Genomic DNA, 25,456 nt, shown 5'->3' with positions numbered 1-25,456 from the left:
CTAGTAGTCATATGAAACCACATTGATTTTTAGTGGTGTGTGACTCTACGAGTCAGACAACGATAATTATGACCCTCTTTAATCGAAGTGCCGGCCTCCGTCTCCTTTCGGTAGTACCTGGTTGCTCCGTCAAAAAAAGTAAAAAGGTAATCATCATCATTCCCGGTTTACTTTCTTGCATAGAACATTAAGCATTAATTTTGATTTAATAAAACCTCCCAGAAACTCGACCCTTCGGGTGCCTCGAAAATCAATTTGAAGGAAAAAAGAAAATCTTCACAGTATAAAACCGACATAATTACACAACAGATGACTGATTGGGCTTCAGCAAACGAGTGAATGCATACATTCGTGCAAGCAAGCGTACCCAGTGAAGAACATCGGACACAGGTGGCATCGCGTTGGATGATTACATAAATGTGAATCCCAACTCTTCGAGGTGGCTATCTTAATGGTCCGATCATAATCTTGCCCGTTTGTTTACAGCGCCCAATTGTGCACTCCAGCCAGGGAAGTGCTCTGAAGGCACCGCCAGTGGCCCACCACAGCACAGTTCAGGGTTCAGTCCTCTGTCGGTGTACTAGAGAAATTTTATTGAGACCTTGCTTGAGGCACCACAGCTAATTATTTTCAGTCAGCCCGTTTTTTTTTTTCAACCTCAATTGTGATAGGTCATGAACATCGTAGATCAAGGCCCTTCGATACGGAAAAAAATCTATCGCGTCTTAAATTGATGATGATGATGATGAAGACTGGTAGAATATTCTTCCCTTTGACTCGAACGATGAGATAATAAATTATAAGTTGTAGACATTGAAATAGAGATGAATGCTGGCTTGCAGCACACAAAAGTAGTGATGTAAGCACAAACCTGGAACAGCTTGTTTATGACATAGTACTCACACTTTTCAAGTAAACTCGATCACACTTTTCAAGTAAACTCGATCAGAAAATATATGAAAATTCGGTCTATATGGAACTTCCACACTATTACAATAAAGCCGAAAACAATAGGTCATATGAATAAAAAAGTTTACTCTGCTTCTCCCATAACATTTACATGGGATGAGTAAGGAAAACGTTTTTATTCATACGGTTTGAGTTGTGTTCAACACTTTTCAACAAAAATGATAAAAATTATGGGCCTATATTTCATAATAAGTTAGGAGATTCGGGGGGTGAAATGAATCGTTCAGTTACTAATAGGGTATGGAATCGCTCGTATGAACAACAATATTATTATTATAGAATAGCCAACCTTCTTTTACTTCTATAGATAGTCACTCAAGCGGGGACCCCACTCTGGAAGGTTGAAAAATAATGAATTAACATGAAGTTTTTTCGGATGTTTTAAGTTAAATGAAGTATTCGGGTATTTTGGCTAATACTTGCATCCACGATATGCAAAGTACATTTTCAAATATATCTTAATAAAAACCACAAGCCCATGATTTTTTTTATATCAAAATTTAAAAATTGATTTTTCGGAAAAATCGAACATTACGGCCAAATTCAATATGGCGACCACCAACCTTGATGTTCGTAAAAGGCCCTATATTTCCCCTTCCTAATTATATGATAATTGTGTAAATCCCTTTAGAATTTCAACAGTTAGAGCAATTTGTGAAAAGTATTATTTTCCAGTTAACGAGCGATAAATCAATTTGCTTACCCGAATAAAATATCTAAAATAATCATTTTAGATTTTGTTGAAGCTTCGTATTTGTTCTAGACTAAAAGACCCATAACTTTTCACTTTTATTTGTACCCTTGCAAACAGGTTATTTTTTATTTCGTTTAAAATCATTGTCGCAAGATGATAAAAAAATAGTTTGGGTTTTCTTAGAAAACCCTTAATTCTTCTAAAAATGTTTTTTTTATATGAAAAATAAAAAAAAAATAAGCTTCATGAACACTATTGGAAATATTGATTATTTTTTTCCATGAAAATTTTTCAAGTCTAGAATGAGAATTCCAACTCGTTCAAAACAAAATATGTTGGTGCAGTTTATCGACATGATTTTTTTAGAAAGAACGCATGAGTCAGAATGGTCTAATTCCTTGTGGAATAGTCACATGTCCTTTACTTGAAAACTAATAAAAAGTTTCAGCAAAATCCGAAATAAACGCTTCAGATAATTTTACACGAAACCGTTCAAATTCAATATTATTGGCTGCCAAAAGTTTTACTGGATGCTTTAAACAAGTCATTCTCTCATTCAATCGTTGCTGCTCAAATCCTTCATATAAGCCATATCATTTTCAGTGCGGAAACCTAATGCCTCCGAGATCAGGTGGATTTTTTAAAGATTGAAGTGTCTATTTTAACAAATAATAAATTCGTTTGATGAACAATTTCAACGCTCGTTTTTTTATTACTTGAATAGTTATTTATACTCAATTCAAATTTATAATTTTCCCCCCCTAGACAGCATTACGCTGACGGCTGGAAAGTATAATGCACGAAAGTTTTCAAAACTATTTTTTCTCGACAATACAGGGCATGTTCGACAATATAACAATTTAGAAGAGCTACAGAATAGAATTCGTGCAATTTTGCTTGTTGTACTATTAGAGCAAACATTTGCGAGTAATACAAAACAATCACATACGTGTTTGGATTTGTACTCCCAATCAAGTTCCACGGATTGTTTGCCTGAAAAAGAACACGTCGCAGTGTATCGCATCGGTACGCGTGATACGTCGGTCCAATTCTACATTGTGATCAACACATTTCGTTAACGGTCATAAACGCTACCTGACATGAAGTGCCCGCTCGAAAGTGTTAAGTTATGTAAACATCGTTTCGTGTGTGTTATGCTGCTTTCTGAGCTGCGCTTTGCTTGATCATCAAAGCACTGCACTACGGACGTGGTTTAAACACGTTTTTTTTTCAACTTCGAAACGTGCTTTCCGCTGAAGGAAAACTCCCTTGAGACCTTCAGGAGAATTCAATTCTTCAAGCCGAATGTGGCGATCTGCGCTAGGTACAATGGTATTCTATTTCAATTACTGATACCCACTCGAACGAAGTGTTCGGTGGTTTACAAAGCAAAAGCAACATCGTTCTACGTTCGTGAAAAAATGTCAATATCGCACATCGCAATCAAGCCGACTCGAACGCAGCGTCTAGCACTGACGGTGTGCGGTTGATTCCATTCCCATCCAATTATTTTCCAATCAGCAGCTGTTCTGATGATATGGTCCTTTTGGTATGATCAGGTTCGGCCGTACCCTATATAAGCGACGCAGACATATAGTGTTCTCGTATAGGGTGCTAACCCCGGAAAGGTAAGGCCGCTGCTGATGGTCAAGAAAGAACAAAAATAATTGAAAGAAACACTGCAAAAACACGCATTACATGTTCAAACGCTCTTTCGCGGCTTAAAGACAACAACGGAGAAACGTGAAGCCCCTGCAAAACACAATAAACTCATAAACATAGTTTCGAGTGGGGTTTTTACACAGCCGGGCTCAGCTCTCACCGGGCCGTAGAAGATGGGGGGAAAACTCGAGAACATTTTTTAGCGCATCAAAACGCCTCGCTTGAGAGCAAAACCAAGTCTAGAACCCTTGTGACTGGCATGGTATGCAGCTCTTAAGACCGAAATGCGCCAATAGTGGAAGAAAAAGTTAAGATAGCACCACCTAAAAGGGAGAAAGGCACCTTCCTCACATAAGGCTGGAACGACAGCATATCAGGCCGAAACAGCTTGTAATAAAATCTTACACTTTTTTCGAATGCCTCTGCCGCAGATTGTTTTTTCTATGGTTTCACCGACTGCACCCTTCAACAATGAAATGAGACTTTTGTGATATAAAAACATCAACGTTTGCATTGAAATTTTTTAGGGGAACCCAATAATATACAGTCTTGAAAAAATCATTCCTCGAAAATGGCAAGCCATGCAAAAAGAAAATTGGTTGTTACCCTCTGAAGTTCGATGTATTTTACTTCTATCTCAAATATCTCATTTCTTTTTTAAATATCTGACATGTGACAATTCAAAAAAAAAATGAGGAGAAGATAATTGTAAAACGATACATTATCCTAATAAAACAAGTTTATTATGCATAAAAAATATTACTAAATGGGTATTGATAGAATAAAGAATGCTTACAAAAGTTGAAAAATAATGAGAAATTTTTTTCTAAAAATATAGATAACTATAAGATGCACAAATCTTGTGCTCGATGACATTTGACATTAACACGAAATAGTGGACATTTATGTCGAATAATTTTTTTTCGACATACACACTAACCACTAATTGTAACAGAATTCCTCAGCGCCTTTTGCTTTCTTCCTAGTATAATGGTGTCTTCGGAACAATCATTTGTATTAACCCATTCCCGGTGGAGAGAAATCAGATTTTACCTCGAAAAGTGACCTTCAAACTCGTATTACTCAGCAACTACATGCACAATTGACACAAACTTAATTGCCTATTCTAGATCGATCTTTCAGTTTTGTAGTTCAAAACTGCAAGTATAATTGTTAAGCTACAGTCGAGGTTTAGAAGTCAGGTGATGCCATACGGCATCATCCACCGGGAATGGGTTAATGACCCACATAATTTCAAAGTGTCAAAAGTTATTCATAGCTTACTATAATACAGCCTACGATCAAAGGAATGGTTTGCTACAACGCAGTTCTCCTCGCACTACGTTTGGATACAACGAAACTCCAGCCTCCTGCATTCGTACATTCCTTAATTCTCTAGTGCCCAAATTAATTTTTAGATGGACTTCGAAAAAATCACTATGAATATTTATAAACATTTTTTAAGTTCTTATTGAAGCTTAGAGGTTCAACTGAAGACCGTCAAAAGGCGGCACTGGGCTCTAAAGGGTAAAGGTGGAAGACCTTCACGACTTTGGTGTGCCTTCATATAAGTGCCGTCATATAAGTTCCGTTCTCAAGAAAATTGCAATGGATTCAAATGGAGAATAAATGAGGGCCTTGCACCTGCAAGAATTGACTAACATCGAGATCAGGAGGAAGCTGTCATATCTGGTTTTAAGCAGATTATTCGTCTACAGATCATGTAGACGTAGATGATGTTGTGGTAGCCTTGTGTAGGTTTCTAATTGAACTATGGTTTGTTTGATTGCTACAGTCATGTTTTAAGAGCAAGATTGAAAAACAAATTAAGTATTTTAGAGAAAAATTGCTCTGCCCGCCATTACTGATTTTACTTTCGCGTATCCCCTGAAGGCTTTCGAGTACCCCAGGTTGAGAACCGCTGGTCTACAGGATCATCAAGCGTTTCAAGGATACAGGCACGGTTGTTCCCGAGAAGAAACCTGGTGAAAAAACGGAGGCAAGAAAAATGGCGTGTGAAATCACTATGAGCCACACTTCCATGCACAATGTTCTCAAAAAGGACTTTGTATATTCAGCTTTAAGGAAGCAGAAAATTCACGAATTAACTCTGTAAAATATTGCCGACAGGGTTGCTAGATCTCGGTTGCTGCTGAAGACGTTGCTGCTTGTGACCTACATTATTTTTTCGGACGAAAAGTTGTTTACTCTGATGGCAACTTTGAACCAGCAAAATGACCGTGTTTATGAAGAATGTCTTCGTGATATACCAGCCGATGAAAGAGTAGTTTTTTTTTAGTTTTTAAATAGTTTATTTAACACGGCACGATACAATTTATGTTTAACTGAGCCAAGTACATTTTTTTTTAAATTCTAAATTAGCAGGGAAAAGAGGGAGGCCTTTTTTTTATTCTCGCGGCCGACTACGAGCTAGTGGGGATTTAAGGTGAGAGGAGGGGTGTTACAATTTTGTTTTTAACTATTTTATATTACAGAATGTATTCATTTGTACGTGGCTAACCAGTGATGTTCTATTTGAGCAGTTTTGGTCTGAGGTGTCTGCGTAAACATAGAGATGCCGAGTCTTCGTTTTAGTGTCTCCAGTCGGGTGTATCATTCTGTTTCAGTTTGTGAACAGAGATTGTATTCTAGCAAATAGATCAAATTTTCATGCCAGAATTTTTTATAAACCCGTATAACTGTGTCATGTACTGGAGTTCACCGCTTCCCAGAATGTCTCTAACGGGTGCGTTCGGTTGTTTTCCTCGGGCCCGAAGGGAATCTATAAGCTCAGACCTAACACCACAGTATTCGGTACACGACTAAACAACATGCTCGATGTCATGGTAGCCATCGCCACAAACGCAGTGATTACTGTCTACAAGCCCTATACGAAAGAGATGCGTGTTTAACGTATAGTGATCGGACATAAGTCTGGACATCACGCGAATGAAGTCCCGACCTACATCCAACCCCTCGAACCATGCTTTCGTCGATACCTTAGTAAAAATGGAATGTAGCCACCGTCCCAGTTCATCTGAGTTCCATGATGATTGCCAACTGTTGAGTGTTCTCTGACGCAAAATGCTATAAAATTCATCATAAGCAATTGGTCTTACATAAATATCGCCATCAATAGCACCCACCTTAGCTAAAGCGTCAGCCTTTTCATTACCCGGAATGGAACAATGAGAAGGGACCCACGCTAAGGTAACCCGGTAATTTTTATCTGTTAAAGCACTTAAAAACCGCCGTATTTTCCCCAGGAAATACGGGGTGTGCTTCACAGTCTTCATCGATCGCAGAGCCTCAATGGCACTGAGACTGTCTGTGAAGATGAAGTAGTAGTCTATGGGCAGGGTTTCGATGATCCCAAGAGGGTACTGAATGGCAACAAGTTCTGCGACGTACACGGAAGCAGGAGCATCGAGTTTGCAGGAGGCGGTAAAATTTTCGTGGAAAACACCGAAGCCAGTGGACTCATCTAGATTAGATCCGTCAGTGTAAAACCTTTTATCATAACTAACATGTTTAAACTTATTGGAAAAAAATTTAGGGATCTCTTGGGGTCGCAATTGATCCGGGATACCAGAAATGTCTTGTTTCATGGTGGTGTCGAAGAATATAGCATTATTAGAAGTATTCAAAAGTGCGACATTGGAGGAATCGTATGAAGAAGGATTAATATCTTGAGCCATATAGTCAAAATATAAAGTCATAAATCTGGATTCGAGATTGAGGTCGACCAACCTCTCGAAATTTTCAATTACTAATGGGTTCATAACTGTGCATCGAATTAGCAACCGGTATGAGAGATTCCAAAAACGATGTTTCAATGGAACAATACCCGCACTTCAAGACTCATCGTATGGGTCGACTGCATGCAACCTAAGGCAATACGCAAACAACGATATTGTATTCGTTCCAGTTTGATCAAATGTGTGTTTGTTGCGGAGCGGAAGCAGAAACACCCGTACTCAATTACAGACAATATCGTTGTTTGGTAAAGCCTTAGAAGGTCTCCTGGGTGGGCTCCCCACCAGGTTCCGGTAATCGTACGAAGAAAATTAATCCTCTGTTGGCATTTTCGTGTCAGACACCTAATATGGCAAGCCCAGGTGCATTTAGAGTCGAACCAGACCCCGAGATATTTAGCGACTAAAACCTGAGTGATTGTTTTACCCGTTAGTAGGAGCTGCAGCTGAGCTGGGTTATGCTTCCTAGAAAAAACGACTAGCTCAGTTTTCTCCGGAGAGAATTCGATACCCAGCTTAAGAGCCCATTCAGACAAATTGTCTAAGGTATCTTGCAATGGTCCTTCCAGATCGTTAGCCTCGCTTCCAGTAATGAATACAACGCTATCGTCTGCAAGTTGCCGTAGCGTGCATGAATTTGCAAGACATTTATCGATGTCATTGACGTAAAAATTATATAAGAGAGGGCTTAAACATGAGCCCTGGGGAAAACCCATGTAACTAATTCGGGAAGTTGTCGAATCACCATGTGAAAAATACATATGCTTTTCTGACAACAAATTGAGCAAAAAATTATTCAAATTTGGTGAAAGTCCCTGCGAATGAAGTTTCTCGGTTAAAACTTTAACAGAGACAGAGTCAAAAGCCCCCTTAATGTCCAAGAATGCAGAAGCCATTTGCTCTTTTCGAGCAAAGGCGAGTTGAATCTCGGTAGAAAGCAACGCTAGGCAATCGTTCGTTCCTTTGCCCCGGCGAAAGCCAAATTGAGTATCTGAAAGTAAACCATTTGTTTCGACCCATTTGTCTAACCGTAAGAGGATCATTTTCTCCATTAATTTCCGGAGGCAAGAGAGCATAGCAATCGGCCTATAAGAATTGTGATCAGAGGCGGGTTTTCCGGGTTTTTGAATAGCAATGACTTTTACCTCCCTCCAGTCGTGCGGAACAATGTTTAGCTCAAGGAACTTGTTAAACAAGTTCAACAAGCGTCTTTTTGCAGAGTCGGGTAGATTCTTCAACAAGTTGAATTTAATTCTATCCAACCCTGGAGCTTTATTGTTGCACGAGAGGAGAGCCATTGAAAATTCCAACATCGAAAATAGAGGCTCTTCCGTAGCTACTATAAACGCGTCGCGAAAGGTCTTCTGTTCGGGGACAGAGTCCGGACAGACCTTTTTGGCGAAATCGAGTATCCAGCGATCTGAATACTCCTCGGACTCATTCGAAACGTTACGATTCCGCATGCGCCTGGCGGTATCCCAAAGAGTGCTCATCGCTGTTTCCCTCGACAACGCGTTCACAAACCGCCGCCAGTATCCGCGTTTTTTTGCTTTTATCAAGCTCTTCATTTGTCTATCCAGTACATCGTACTTTCGGAGCAAATCGATAGTGCCTTGTTCTCGGAAGGCCAAATACACCGAGGACCTCCGCGCGTACAGGTCTGAGCACTCTGTCCCACCACTTGGAGGGAGGGCGCCGTCTAATCGTTACCCCGGGTATCGGTTTCGTCTGAGCTTGAGTCGCGGCGTCGATGATCAAGCCAGAAAGGAACGCGTATTCTTACTCCGGAGGAAGTTCCACGTGGGACTTGATTCTTTGCGATATTATGGTCTCATAGGACTTCCAATCAATGTTACGTGTGAGGTCATACGCAATATTGATTGGATCCGTTGGAGTTGACCCATTAGCAATTGAGATAACGATTGGTAGGTGATCACTACCGTGGGGATCATTGATTACTTTCCACTGGCAATCTAACGCTAGTGATGTCGAGCAAAGGGATAGGTCAAGCACGCTTTCGCGTGCTGGAGGATTAGGTACACGTGTCGCTTCCCCAGTATTCAAAAGTGTCATATTGAAGTCGTCGATTAAGTTACAGATTAAAGAAGATCGGTTGTCGTCGTATAGCGACCCCCATAGCGAACAGTGAGAATTAAAATCTCCCAATATCAAAAAAATCGCGGGAAGCAACTCTGCTATATCAGTGAGATGCCTCTGTTCAATCCGCGCGGATGGAGGGATATATAACGAAACAAGGCATAGGTCTTTTCCATTCATATTCGTTTGAATGGCAACGACTTCAATATTCGAGATCGAGGGGAGGTCGATTCGGAAGAAGGAATAGCACTTTTTAATCCCTAAAAGTACCCCTCCACCGTGTGAGTCTCGATCTCGACGAATAATGTTAAAATCGTGGAAATTGAGTTGATCGTTTGAATTGAGAAAGGTTTCACAGAGCGCAAATGCGTCACAATTGTATGTATTTATTAAATGAGAAAATAGATCGAATTTGGGGATGATACTTCTGCAATTCCACTGTAATACAGTGATAAAATTTCTAACCTCTTTCGACGTATTTGTCATCGAAAGATATGATAGCTGAAATGAGGGGCCAAGTTGCTGCTAGTTGCTTCAAAAAGGTTTTCACTGTAGGAAGAAGGGCAAGAAGAATATTTTGTAGGGGATCTGGTATGTTGAATGTTTTAAATATCCAGTCCACAATATCAGAAAATTTTATGAACCCTGTTTCTTTTTTATCTTCTGATCGAGAAATGGGTGCACGAGGGGTTTTTGGTGCCCCAGGAAGCGGTGGGTACTCCTGGTTTGATTTAAAATTAAAACCGGGAGGTACTTGCTTCGGTTTTTCTTCACCGCTTCCTTTTTGTGTTGGCTCATTGGTCATTCCGCTAGGGGTTATCTTGCGACCTTTGCGAGAAAGATTAGGAGAGTTGATCATTCTCCTCTTCCTAGATCCTTCTGGTATGGCATAAGAACACCCTTCGACAGGATCGTCAGATGTACCCTCATCGGTTGGCAAAAAGGAAAAGATGTTTCCTGTCGAGGGGTCCTTGAGGGAACGCTTAATTTTTTCCTCGCGCTGTTTGTACGCGGGACACGCCGAAAGGTCATGCCGAGTTCCCTCGCAGTAAAGACACTTTTCAGTATTCTCACTGCAAGCGGTCTCAGCATGATTGCCTCCGCACTTGCTGCAGCGTGCCTTGTTGCAGCAGTAGGTGGCTGTATGAACTAACTGCTTGCAGTTTTGGCAATGCATGACCCGCGGTACGAACAGGCGTACAGGCAGACGAACCCTGTCCAAAGAGATGTAGTTCGGCAGTGCGGATCCGGCGAATGTTACACGGAAGGAATCCGAAGGGAAGAATTTCTTCTTCCCTTCTTCGATGGATACTGAATGCAATTGTTTGACATCCAGTACCTTTACATCTTGAATCAGGGGGTTCTTGAAGCAGCCAACCCCGTGACGCAAAATGTCATCGACCGTGAGGCTTCCTCCGGTAACCACACCGTCGATCTCCACGTCCTTGGCAGGGATGTACACGAGCTTGCTTCAAGCTACTCACAACAACTCGCAGTTTGTTCGGACGAACGGACCTTTCGAAGCATCTGGGTAAGCTTTCACCCGTGTTGCCGGTACCCTTGGTACGGGGCTAGGTAGCGGGGAAGGTAGAGGGGAATTGATGGGGGAGATCTCAATCTCTTCCCCATTTGTTTCCACATCCAGGAATAGTTGCACCTGCATGTCGTCCATTTTGCGGGAGCGTTACGCTCTACCGCACACAAACGATAAATATTCGAATGTGGGGTGGGGGGTCAAGTAGTTGCTATTAAATTTTAAAAACAATTTTTCAAACTACAATGGATCAAAATAAAAAAAGGCAGTAATACTAATACTAATAACAATAGTAATAACAATAATAATAATAATAATAATAATAATAATAATAATAATAATAATAATAATAATAATAATAATAATAATAATAATAATAATAATAATAATAATAATAATAATAATAATAATAATAATAATAATAATAATAATAATAATAATAATAATAATAATAATAATAATAATAATAATAATAATAATAATAATAATAATAATAATAATAATAATAATAATAATAATAATAATAATAATAATAATAATAATAATAATAATAATAATAATAATAATAATAATAATAATAATAATAATAATAATAATAATAATAATAATAATAATAATAATAATAATAATAATAATAATAATAATAATAATAATAATAATAATAATAATAATAATAATAATAATAATAATAATAATAATAATAATAATAATAATAATAATAATAATAATAATAATAATAATAATAATAATAATAATAATAATAATAATAATAATAATAATAATAATAATAATAATAATAATAATAATAATAATAATAATAATAATAATAATAATAATAATAATAATAATAATAATAATAATAATAATAATAATAATAATAATAATAATAATAATAATAATAATAATAATAATAATAATAATAATAATAATAATAATAATAATAATAATAATAATAATAATAATAATAATAATAATAATAATAATAATAATAATAATAATAATAATAATAATAATAATAATAATAATAATAATAATAATAATAATAATAATAATAATAATAATAAAAATAATAATAATAATAATAATAATAATAATAATAATAATAATAATAATAATAATAATAATAATAATAATAATAATAATAATAAAAATAATAATAATAAAAATAATAATAATAATAATAATAATAATAATAATAATAATAATAATAATAATAATAATAATAATAATAATAATAATAATAATAATAATAATAATAATAATAATAATAATAATAATAATAATAATAATAATAATAATAATAATAATACTAATAATAATAATAATAATAATAATAATAATAATAATAATAATAATAATAATAATAATAATAATAATAATAATAATAATAATAATAATAATAATAATAATAATAATAATAATAATAATAATAATAATAATAATAATAATAATAATAATAATAATAATAATAATAATAATAATAATAATTATAATAATAATAATAATAATAATAATAATAATAATAATAATAATAATAATAATAATAATAATAATAATAATAATAATAATAATAATAATAATAATAATAATAATAATAATTATAATAATAATAATAATAATAATAATAAAAATAATAATAATAATAATAATAATAATAATAATAATAATAATAATAATAATAATAATAATAATAATAATAATAATAATAATAATAATAATAATAATAATAATAATAATAATAATAATAATAATAATAATAATAATAATAATAATAATAATAATAATAATAATAATAATAATAATAATAATAATAATAATAATAATAATAATAATAATAATAATTATAATAATAATAATAATAATAATAATAATAATAATAATAATAATAATAATAATAATAATAATAATAATAATAATAATAATAATAATAATAATAATAATAATAATAATAATAATAATAATAATAATAATAATAATAATAATAATAATAATAATAATAATAATAATAATAATAATAATAATAATAATAATAATAATAATAATAATAATAATAATAATAATAATAATAATAATAATAATAATAATAATAATAATAATAATAATAATAATAATAATAATAATAATAATAATAATAATAATAATAATAATAATAATAATAATAATAATAATAATAATAATAATAATAATAATAATAATAATAATAATAATAATAATAATAATAATAATAATAATAATAATAATAATAATAATAATAATAATAATAATAATAATAATAATAATAATAATAATAATAATAATAATAATAATAATAATAATAATAATAATAATAATAATAATAATAATAATAATAATAATAATAATAATAATAATAATAATAATAATAATAATAATAATAATAATAATAATAATAATAATACCGTTTGAGAAGGTATTATTATTAGAGGTATTATTATTAGAGGCTCGACGGGGCTTAGCTGCTAGCTGCCGAGCGGGTCGTAGGTTGCGGATAACGATACGGCCATTAAATATAATGGTTAGTTGCGAATACTTGAATAAGCAATCCCGGACAAGCAGCGAGGATGGTCTATGGATGTGGCGGGGCCTAACAATGGGCTTTGTTGAGCTCCCTAGAAATACCACAATATCCGAAAACCAGTCCTGACAAGCGAGCTGGTACCGCTATAAGTACCTAAGCCCAAAACCCTACCAATCGGTGAGGCTTCCGATTAAAAAAGTGAACCCAGAATGGAGACACGACATAGAAGAAATAGGCCAATGCGATCGCCCGAGGAGGGAGCCCTTACTGGAGCTGGTCCTGGAACAGGGGACAGAGCGAGCGGCCAGCGTGCAGTACCCTCGGTTTGCCAACCAGCTTGACCGGAACAAGTTGTACAGCCGACAGCGAGCAATACTATCCAACAATATGCTCACTGTGACGGAGCTGGACACCATCAGGCTGGGAGTGCAGAGGAAGTTAAGGGAAGGGAATGGATCGAGCGATACGTCGAGCAGGAGTTCTGCAGGGCATGATGCATCGGTTGCGAGTGAGGAGCCGGAACAAAATGCATCGATAAACACGGCAGTGGAGGAGCTACGCGCTTCGGAACAAATAATGGACCAACAACGACAACAACTACGAGACGAACTAGCTTTCTAGATGGACACAGCGGTTACACAGTTTCGGGGAACAGACCCAACTTCCCGACACAGAATACCAAAACTACAGTATTCCTACCGGCTGACGAATGCAGTAAGAACCTTCAATGAGGATATTTTGCCACAGTATTCGGAAGCCGCTGAGAACCTTGAGGAGCTGCAGTTTATAGTGCATTGCGCAGCTGTAGCCGTCGTGAGAACCCTGGGACTACGGACCTTTCCCCAAGGTAACGGTGAAGGTCGTCCCTGTCCCAGTGCACAGAAGCCCGCATGGATGCGACGACTGGAATTTAGGATTGCAACTTTGCGGGTAAAAATCGGTCGGTTGACAAAGTACACGAGGGGAAACCGATCAAGGAGGCTGGTTCGTCAAATAGCGGAAATCGTAAAGCCCGCAGAGCTCCGAGATCTCAGTGAACTCAAAATCACGGAGATTCTCGACACCCATGTACAACGGTTGAGTGCTCTTGCAAAACGGATGCGGCGTTATGGTGAATGTTCGAGACGGAAGAAAGAAAATCGGATGTTCAGCACGAACGAGAGAGAGTTTCATAACCACATCAGGAATGACAAACCCAATAGCGAGGGGCTTCCGGAGATTGGCGAATTTACACAGTTCTGGGCCAATTTATGGGAGAACCCCGCTCAACACAATGACAGCGGGATGTCGTTGGTAGGAGAGGAAGAGCATTGTGATGGAACTGAACGCATGGCTGCTGCAGTAGTAACCACCCAGGATATCCGGGAGGCTACGCGGTATACCAGGAATTGGGCCGCACCCGGACCAGATTTTGTGCACAACTTCTGGTATAAAAAACTGTCAGCAGCCCACGGACGACTAGCGGAATGCTTCAACATGGTGCTAAGAGACCCCCAGGAGTTACCAGAATTCATCACGAAAGGGGTAACCTATCTCCTACCGAAGGATCGTAACACGGCTAATCCAGCTAAGTACAGACCAATAACATGTCTCTCAAGTCTGTATAAAGTGCTCTCGTCGGTAATCACTCGAAAAGTGCAGGACCATTGCGAGGTGAACAGAGTGATGACTGAGGAACAGAAAGGCTGCCGCAAAAACACGCAAGGCTGCAAAGATCAGGTCATCATTGATGCGGTTATTGTTGGCCAGGCAAGCCGAAGCAAACGAAACCTTGGTATGGCGTACATCGACTATAAGAAGGCATACGACTCGGTACCTCACTCGTACCTCATAAGGGTACTGAAGTTGTATAAAATAGACGATGGCGTCATCAGGTTGATGCAGCACGCAATGGGAATGTGGAGCACGTCTCTCCACGTTACCGACGGAGCAACAGTGTTACGGTCTAGAACTCTCAGCATAAGGAGGGGGATTTTCCAAGGCGACACCTTCAGTCCGCTATGGTTTTGCCTCGCGATGAACCCCCTTAGCAGAGCACTCAACCGATGCAGCTATGGCTATCAATTGAAAAGTGGGACTATAAGTACAAAAGTAACCCACACCTACTACATGGATGATTTGAAGTTGTTTGCGGAATCAAAGGAGAAGCTGCGCCATCTGTTACAGGTGGTGACAACGTTCAGTAACGATATCCGGATGGAGTTTGGTGTCGACAAATGCCGACTTGTCAACCTTCATCGAGGCAAATTAGTGGACGCCGACAGTTTCCGCATCAACGAACGAGATGAAATTCGAAGTATGGCTGAAGGTGAATCGTACAAATACTTGGGTTTCCTGCAACTGAAAGGTATTCACCACACCGCGATCAAGAAAGAGCTGCAGTAAAAGTTCTTGTATCGTGTCAGCCGTATTTTGAAGTCCTTCCTCTCAGCCGGCAACAAAACGAAAGCAATCAACACGTTGCCGTGCCATTGTTGACATATAGCTTCGGGGTGGTCAAATGGACCAAAACGGATTTGGAGGCGATAGAACGCGCGTTGCGAGTGTCGCTCACCAAAATCCGTATGCACCACCCAAAATCAGCAACCGAAAGAGTTACCTTGCCACGTATTGAAGGAGGAAGGGGTGTCACCGATATACAAGCGCTCTGCGCTTTTCAGATACAGCAGTTGCGGAGGTACTTCGTAGAAAGCCAGAATCGTCACGAAATCTACCGCACTGTTTGTGGAGCAGACCACGGGTTCAGCGCCCTGCATCTGGCGCAAGAGGACTACCAGCTGAACTGCGATGTAAAAACTACGGACGAGAAGATCGCAGCGTGCAAGCTGAAAGAGCTGCATGGGACGCACCCACATCAGTTAGCTCAAACACATATTGATAAGGTGGCATCAAATGCGTGGCTGGTGCGAGTTGATCTCTTTATGGAGACAGGAGGTTTTATGATAGCCATCCAGGACCGGGTCATTGCGACGAAGAACTACCGTAGGTACATATTGCACGAAGAGGTGGAAGATCGATGCAGAAAGTGCAATGCGGTAGGGGAAACGATCGAACATGTCGTCGCAGGTTGTCAGGCGTTAGCAGAGGCAGCCTATCTCGGTCGACATAATGCGGTCGCCAAAATTGTGCACCAACAACTTGCACTGAAGCACAATTTGGTGAACCAGTATGTGCCCCACTACAAGTACCTGCTGAGTCCGGTTCTGGAGAATAGCTGCGTAAAATTGTACTGGGATCGTGAGATCACTACGGACGTCCTGATACGTGCCAACCGTCCCGACATTGTGGTCTACGACAAAAGGATGAAGCGGGTAACCATCATCGACATCGCTGTACCGTTAGATCGTAATGTCCAATCAACACTCTCGACCAAGATTACAAAATACCACGATTTGGCTGAGGAGTTGAGGCAGATGTGGCACCTTGAGGGTGTACGTATAGTCCCGGTAGTAATCTCTGCTACTGGACTGGTTCCCTATGCCCTTATAAATTCCCTGGAAGAGCTGGAGCTGAGAAATGAACTACACAGCATACAGAAAGCAGTGGTTCTTGGGACCTGCAACACGGTACGAAGGTTTCTGAACCACCACAACACATCCAACTAAAGCAGACGGTATTAGGATTAGGATCAAACTTGACGAATCCACCGAGCCTAACCCCTTTGGCATTCAAGATAGCCCGGGGTAGGTGAAATGTTCCAGCAATATGCTGAGAAGTGCGAAATTCGGATAATAATAATAATAATAATAATAACAATAATAATAATAATAATAATAATAATAATAATAATAATAATAATAATAATAATAATAATAATAATAATAATAATAATAATAATAATAATAATAATAATAATAATAATAATAATAATAATAATAATAATAATAATAATAATAATAATAATAATAATAATAATAATAATAATAAAAATAATAATAATAATAATAGTAATAATAATAATAATAATAATAATAATAATAATAATAATAATAATAATAATAATAATAATAATAATAATAATAATAATAAAAATAATAATAATAATAATAATAATAATAATAATAATAATAATAATAATAATAATAATAATAATAATAATAATAATAATAATAATAATAATAATAATAATAATAATAATAATAATAATAATAACAATAATAATAATAATTATAATAATAACAATAATAATAATAATAATAATATTAATAATAATGATAAAAATTCTAAAGTGAATACTTCACTGAACGCCTAAGTCACGACTTCACGGCTGATAGTAGGATTAATCGAGCGTCTCCGCAGAACAAACAATGACGATTAAGCTTCGTGTTGTGACACAGTGGCCGTATCCTACACGCGACCTTGTAGATGCCACTTGTAGTTGACTTCCACTCGCTCGATCGTATGGTGGTCCGTGCTGCTAGCGGGGTAACAGCGGTGCGGAAGAATTATTCTTGCTGATATATCAGCTGCGTATCAGATCACTGGCGGGGTAGTCTGCCCCTATCAGTGTGCAGAAGATGTTTCTGCCGATAAACTGCAGGCTATTGTTATCGCGCAGCACAAGAACTAATCGACAAAAAACACCCGTACGATAACTCGTGTATTGTTATTTTGCGAACTCAAACGGAGATGAACAATTTGCGTCTAATCGAGACGAGAGCAAAACAACGAATGATGAAGGAGTAGTCGAAAGATATCAAAATGCGTCAGCTGTGATGGTTTGGGAAGGTATATCGACCAAAGGGAAATCACCATTGCTATTCATTGACAGAGGCGTGAAAATAAACAAAGAGTAATACTTGCAACACGCTCTCAAAGGCCATTTCCATCCTTGCGCTAAAGTACTGGGAAAGACAGTTTTTGCTTTCAACAGGATTCAGCATCAGCGCATAAGGCATTGATCGTTCAAAAATGGTGTAAGTAGAATTTGCCTTGTTTCATCAGTGCATCTGAATGGCCTGTATCGTCACCGGATTTGAGCCCGCTAGACTTCAGTATCCATGCTATGGAAAGTTGGATGACATTAGGCATTTGAGTTTGGACACATTTAAAAAACGTTTGGTGAAGATTTGGGACGAATGCCGGACTAAGTTGTGCGTGCGGCCTGAAATGACTTCGGAAAGCGTCTACGGGCCATTATCAAACACAAAGGTAAAAGATTTAAACTCAACTAAGTACATAGTAATTTTACTACTTATAAATGTTATAGAAATCGATTCCGAAGAGAAATAAAAACTGGTTCGAGTTTTATGACATAAATAAAGTGTATCACTTTTACGTTACCACCCTGTTAAAATATGAAACTTTACTGAATAAACAAAATTCTCATTTTCATTTGGTACACAGGGGTATTTTTTGAGAGTTACTTAGAGGCCCATGTTCGAATAGACGAGGCGATCGGGTCGGCTGGATTTTGGACGAGTAGGCCGTCTGTAACTCAGCTGTCACCAGCCAAGTTTCACTCGCGTTCCCTGATAAAACATTTTGCTCGCCTCGTCTTTTGCAATAGGGGCCAAAATTTAGTTGTTCGTACTTAACTTTTGTAAAATGCATTTTAACGTTTGCGGTAAAAAATGGACTTTTTTCAGATGGTGATGAAAAAAAACTAAGACAGATAATTTAGTTGGATAAATTTCCCATAAAAGGTAATCATGTCAGCTTCCTTGTAAAAAAAATATTACGTCCTTGCGTGCGGCCTTCCGGCAGTTAACCGGGCAATTCGCCATGGCGGACAAAGGCATGCGTGTAGGCATGTTTTTAAGCTCTTTCTTCGTTTTTTTTTTTAAATTCTTCCTCCGTTTTCGCTACAGTACTGTTGGAATTGATCTTGCGCCTCAAATTTGCTCAGAAATTCTCGATGGGATGCAGCTGGGGGACATTGGGCGGATTCGCCGACTCCGGTACCAACGATCGCTTCGAGTAGGGGGCCGACGCCAAATCTTGCCAGAACACCGTGTCTTCGTCCTTATGGTATTTGTTGATGAACGACGCAACTTCTGGCATGCACTTCGTACTATAAATTTCCCCGTTCACGGCCAGCCCGGAGCGGAAGAAGAGCAACTTTGAAATCCTCTTCTCGTTGATTGTCAGCCATAGCCGCACCTTCTTGGGGAACTTGGTCTGTGAAATAGGCTTCACCTTGGTGCTCACTTCCTTCGTGGAAGAAGTGAAATACGAAGTACCCTGCCAGTCGTTGCCATCCAGGGTGAGATAGGTCTCATCGTCCATCACCACTATCACGTCGCGATTCGCCGGGAAAATCAACTTTACCATCTTATTCAACCGCTGTCGCTGCGTCGTCATTGCCTGCAGCTCCGAGACCAGTGGACGGGACTACCGCTTCCTGACATGTATGTCCATGTTCTCCAGATACTTTTTCACTGTTTTATCGCATGCACCAACCTCCCGGCCAAGTGCACGCAGCGATATTGCCACTTTTCTCTCGGTCTTCCTCTTCAGCATCCTTTGAAGCTTCTTGTCGCTCAAGGTCGTTGGCCGTCCGGAACCAGGTTTTTTTTCGATGCTCTGATCGTTGTCCAATAATTTTAAGATGTAGTAGATGCCGGATCGGGCATACCCGGCGTCCACAAAGTGCCGCACGATCACCGTTTTTAACGTGGCGGGATACCGTTCTTTGAACACGCACACTCCTGAACGGAGTAGCTTCATTTTTTTCGCCATCACAGTTAGAGTTTGACTGATAGAGCTATTAAATTTTTTTGCTAACTCATGGGTTACTATGATTGATGATGCATGAGTAGTTCGTTGTTCTCAGGAACCATTGGGGCACATAAAACACACGTTTTTGCCGAATAACATACATCTCTAGGACTTTTCCTCACAAAGACAGCCGAAATCCAACTTTTGCTAAAACTGTTTTAACCTTGGATGACCGAAGGATTTCCGTTGCCAACTATTGCATTAATATTAATATTTTAAGTCCAAAACAATTGTATGTTGTATGTTCCATTTCTCTAAATATTGCGTATCATCGGTACCAAGTGCACCTACAAGAATAAAACAGACCTCGCACGTGGTCCCAAGCCCCCGACCTCCACGCGGTGCTAGCTGGAATACGAGCAACCAAGGGAAGATCCGGTCGGAACTTGGTCTATGCTGACAGGGAAGGAGAGCTCTTTTGAGTTCTCGAGCGTTTGTCCTCCATGTTGGGAGCGGCTCAAAACGGCGTCTGTACTCCAAGTTAAGGACGGCCGACTACCGTCCTCGTGCCACCCATTCATCGACTTCAAAGCGAGCTATGGAAGGTAATAGACGAAAACAGCTTTTCGGAGAAGCTGTTTAGACTGATAAAGGCTACGGTGGATGGGACGAATTTCGAGTGGATTGTTGCGTCCATTTGAATCCCGCAGTGGGCTTCGCCAAGGTGGTGGTTTCTTTAGCCTGCTATTCAACATTGCGCTACATCGTGTAATGAAGCGAGCGAACATCAACACGTGGAGTACGATATTCAACAAATCCAGTCGATTTGTTTGCTTTGCTGGTTATATGAACATTGTCGGCAGAACAACTGCGGCGGCAGAACAGCACATCAGACTAAAACGAGAAACAGCGAGGATTGGGTTGCAGGTAAATATGTTTAAAACAGAGTATATGCTAGCCGGCGGAACCGAAGCTGACCGACAACGCCTAGGCAGTAGCCTTACAATCGGCGACGATGAGTTCGAGGTAGTCGACGAGTTTGTCTATCTTGGCTTACTGGTAACTGAGGACAATGATACCAGCCGTGAGATCAGATTATTAGCGAGAGTCGTGCCTACTATGGGCTCCACAAGCAATTGCGAACAGACTAAGCCCCCGCACAAAGTGTAACCTGAACAAAACGCTCATGAGACCGATTGTTCTCTACGGGCATGAAACGTGGACAAAGCTCGTGGAGAATCTGCGAGTGCTCGGAGTTTTCGAGCGACGGATACTAAGGATTATCTTTGGCGGCGTGCAAGAGAACAGAATGTGGAGGCGAATGATGAATCATGAGCTCGCGCAACTCAATGGCGAACCCAGCATTCAAAAGGTGGCTAAAGCTGGAAGGATACGCTGAGCAGGGCATGTTGCAAGAATGCCGGACAATTACCTTGTCTCAAATCCGGTAGGAAGAAGATGATCAGGGGCGTAACGGGCAAAATGGGTAGACCAGGTAGAGTGATAACTAGTAGGGAGTACACGGTGTCCCAGGGATTGGGGGATTGGAAAGCGGAAGCCAATGACCTTTGTGTTCAGGCCATGTTATTTTGACGGAATACCAAATGAATAAACAATAATTTTGGGAAAATATCGAAATCTACCAAAATCGATATCTGGAGCAATTTTGAAGCATTATGAAACTCAAAAAAAATTAGCATAATGCATGACGAATGATACAACATCAGCTAGTCCTTATATTTTCAATCAAGAAGACACACAGAACGGAACATTAGCCCTTTTTATTAAACACAGTCCATCCATTCACTTGCAAAAAAACGTTCTTGAAGGAAGTGGGCGAAAGATATGATATTTTTTCCGTTTAACAAATGAATGCACTTTTATTATTCGTTTCAACTACCCCCACCGCCTTCTCCATATGTAAAAATAGGTAACGCAAACTTAACCTGCATCCCCCCTTTTTTCATGTGTTAGTCAATTTGTGTACGACGCTTTTTGGAAAATAGAAAAAAACATCAATTGAAACTGAATACAAAGTAATAGATATTTTCACTAATATTTTATTGAATAAGGTTTACTCTTGATTCAAACCGGTGTCGAGTCGTAGAATTTGATACACTTTTATAATTTACTTAAAATTTATACAAACAACATACACTCGTGGGTGGCCTCAATAGCATTCCCGTCGTTTACTGGTTTACCTCGGTTCTAAACATGAAAGCATAATAACTTTTGTATATCTTCCAAGTAAACCACATACATTTGTGCGTGGCCTCAACAGCCTGGTTTAAATCGGATCCACATCGTGCATGCTGCAATATTTTGCATTTCACAGAGAGATGAATCCTGAACCAACGTACCTTTCCCTACAAGCAAAAATCTCCTTTCTGTGACCTTTGTGGAGATGCAGAGGTTAACACGGTCGCTAAACAGCAAAGATTACGCTAGCACCTCTTCTCTCTTCCCACCTGATTACAAGCACATAGCTGGTTTCCCTATTGATCTTTGAAGTATTGAATCACTAAACTTGTATTATGTGAATGGTGGGTAACTCTCGGCCTCATTCAGTTGATTTACTGTGCTATTTTACTGATTTGGATCTACCACGGAAACTCTTGTCATAAAAATGATAACAGAGGTAGCGAAAACTGAGTGTAATATTTACACGGTGCCTGCAAGGGAGACTAGCTAATATAAAACCAACATATAACATCATAATACGCATTGTAGCTTGTTGCAGTGCCACACAAATTCTAGGGTCACTTAGAATATCACAGTTCACAAACTGCCAATAAATAAATTTACTTTCCCACAGATCCACCGAAATTTACGATCTCCCTTGCCGTGTACATAACATTTTTAACAAACGTCAATTGTTTTACATGAAATTCCATTCTGTCAAAGGGCAAACACTTGATATGCTTCGGTCGTAACAATTCGCAATAATAAATCAAAAAATCTGTCCTGCTAATGAGAATGATTGAAACCAACATCAGCTGGATCGATATCCAGAAACTGTCAGACATGCGGCAAATGTGACATAGAATACTCTATGACGCATCTAATCAATCATGAGCCCTGAGCTCTTCCAGCACGATTGTAAAGAAAGACGGGTTCGTTTCTTCGCCTTCGACCAGCTTCCGGGAAAGCTTATTTTCAAGTTCCCATATTTTAGGAGACAAGTTCTCGAACAGAAAAGTGATCTGTTTCCAGTCCGAACAATACTTTCGAGGAATGTCGCATTCAAGAATTTTAATTAGACGATCAGAGTTAAGTAGAAATATGAATACATACTTTTTCGGTAACCATAGTGTCAATCACCCGGGACAAAGGAGCAGCCGTCTTCATTTCGGTGAATAACCAGTACACCACTATTCTACACCTGGTTCTATGTACTGTTACAAAGGTCCAACCCGTCACCGCAGGTCGTCTGACGGAGCATAGTAGAAAGATGGCACAAAGTCACGTCCCCAGCCATGGTAGCAACGGTACGTCTCATCTTTCCTCTCCCACACACATACATATGAATCCAACCGAACGCAAATCCCAGCGCATTGAAAACCAGTGACGGGATGTGACTTTTTCGGGCAACTTCTCGGCGAAGATATGATGAACTGGAAAGAATTGTAGCGAACCACATCCCATCTTTTGATTTATGACATCGTTAAAGGCATCACAGAAAAAGCTACTTCATTTGTGGCTCCGACGGCGGTTGAGGTTAAGCGCGTAGGTCAGAACCGGTTGAGAATTCTACCGAAGACAGATCGCTCAGCAGCTTCCATTGAAACGGTAAGGTCGCCATTTAAAAAATATCTCTTACGCGTTAGCTTTTCGCACTGTAATACCAACAGGGGGAACCGTGGTAAATCTATAAGAAGCTTAAAATTCGATTTATTGTTACCATCACAACTGAATGATCTGAATTCTAGTAACAGTGCTACATGATTCCAAGCACTTATTTTGAATGCAAAACATAAACCTTTAGCAATTGATAGAGACTTGCGCTTCAACAGATTTAAACCACTGATCCCTGTAATGGAAACACAAACCAAACGAAATTCCCAACATTATGGAGCAAAATCTCTATTCACAAGTAATGAAATCCATCGAATTAGGAGCAACAAAACGTACCTTATATTGAAAGAAACTATCCGCAGCGTACTATTCAGCAATTGTTCAGTATTCACCAGACAGCAGTCATCTGTGCAGCATCAGTAAACAAATCAAGCTTCGCTCCTTTAAATTCCTGGCTAATCCTCATGCATTCTGCAGATAGTTTTACTCGGAACATTCCCTCGAGTGGTATTTTATTGAGCTTAACACAGAGCCACAGTTACAACGCACGCGCTTATTGGCCTTCCAGGTTCTATACTCGGACCGCCAGCTTTAATCTACTTTACTTTTCTCAATCACAATCGTACCAGCCTGCAGTTGATAGATCTTCTTCGTTTTCACCACTTACACCTTCGCTGTGACACGTTGGATAGCATTCGTTTCTTCACCTGGGCGCAGGCATTCCTTTCCATTGCACCAACTGAGCGCACTGTCGGAACTTTGAACTACCACTTGTCAGCACAATCGCTTCTTCTTCGCTTACCCCCTCAACGGAAACAACCAGACCAGAAGAAGAGATATTTTCCTTGCAAATCTGGGACCGAAGCCTACACAAATATGTCATCAAATGAATGAATAACTTTCATCCTTCGAGCCCAACAGCATCGGTTGACACACTTCAACTTCGCACTTGCCTACATCATCTTCCGATCACTCTCTCCCTTTGGGGCGAATCACTCTCACTCTATTCGCCTGAGGATGTCGTTAATATTGACACTTCCTTTTTTGTCTTTAATTAACAGACCAGGCTATCGGAGACTTTCTTTCGCCCGGGGACACATAAACTCACTCGGCGAGTTTTTGAGAAGCAGGTCAAATCTTAACCTCCCTAAAAACCGAAACAACCGGAAAACACCTGCTGCACTACACCGAACTAACTAGGCACTTTCAAATGCAGAAAAAAGGCTTGGTAAAATGCTTTTTCGCTACAACAAATGAACACGATTGAAATTTCGTAAACAAAAAACACAATCACCGTTGTTCTACTAGCTACAATCCATCGACAGACTGGGTTATTGTTTTTTCTGCAAATTAAAAAACCACAAATGAACGACACACTCGCAAACGCAACAGATACAGGGTCGCCGATCTACACCGTAACCAAGCTCAAACCAGACTGGCAGGCGATTCCCCAACCTGGCGGCAACCACAATGAACCAGTTTTCTTGACTCTCACCATTCATGGAAGTTAGCCTGGGCCGCCGTTGCCGTTCAGCGATGTCATGATGGGTGACGCTGGCTTGACTCATGTGCTCTCGTCCTCTCCGGCCAAGCGACGTCCAGTGCTGCCAGATTGAGGAGCCTAAAACCGGTACGTGACAATCTATTTGCTGCTTAAAAGAATAGATTCAATCCAGTTTCATTCAAAACAAAATGTATGATTACAATCGTTCGTACCTGGACTAATCTATTTTGTATGCCATCACGAATAGGTG

At 38.7% G+C, this 25,456-nt stretch overlaps 1 protein-coding gene across 4 annotated transcripts in view; it reads right to left on the bottom strand.

The window, feature by feature from the left end:
* Positions 1–25,143, bottom strand: part of LOC129728470 (cadherin-99C) — a 382,935-nt gene extending 357,792 nt beyond the window's left edge. For all 4 annotated transcript variants that reach the window (XM_055686940.1, XM_055687031.1, XM_055687089.1 and 1 more), the window contains exon 1: positions 24,039–25,143. The gene's annotated coding sequence lies outside the window, so the exon portion shown is untranslated. The remainder of the gene's footprint in view (positions 1–24,038) is intronic.
* Positions 25,144–25,456: the final 313 nt, after the last annotated feature.

This window comes from Wyeomyia smithii, chromosome 1, assembly GCF_029784165.1.
Source record: "Wyeomyia smithii strain HCP4-BCI-WySm-NY-G18 chromosome 1, ASM2978416v1, whole genome shotgun sequence".
NCBI lineage: Eukaryota > Metazoa > Arthropoda > Insecta > Diptera > Culicidae > Wyeomyia > Wyeomyia smithii.
Note: the sequence above shows the minus strand (reverse complement) of the source record. Positions and strands in the feature narration are given on the sequence as shown.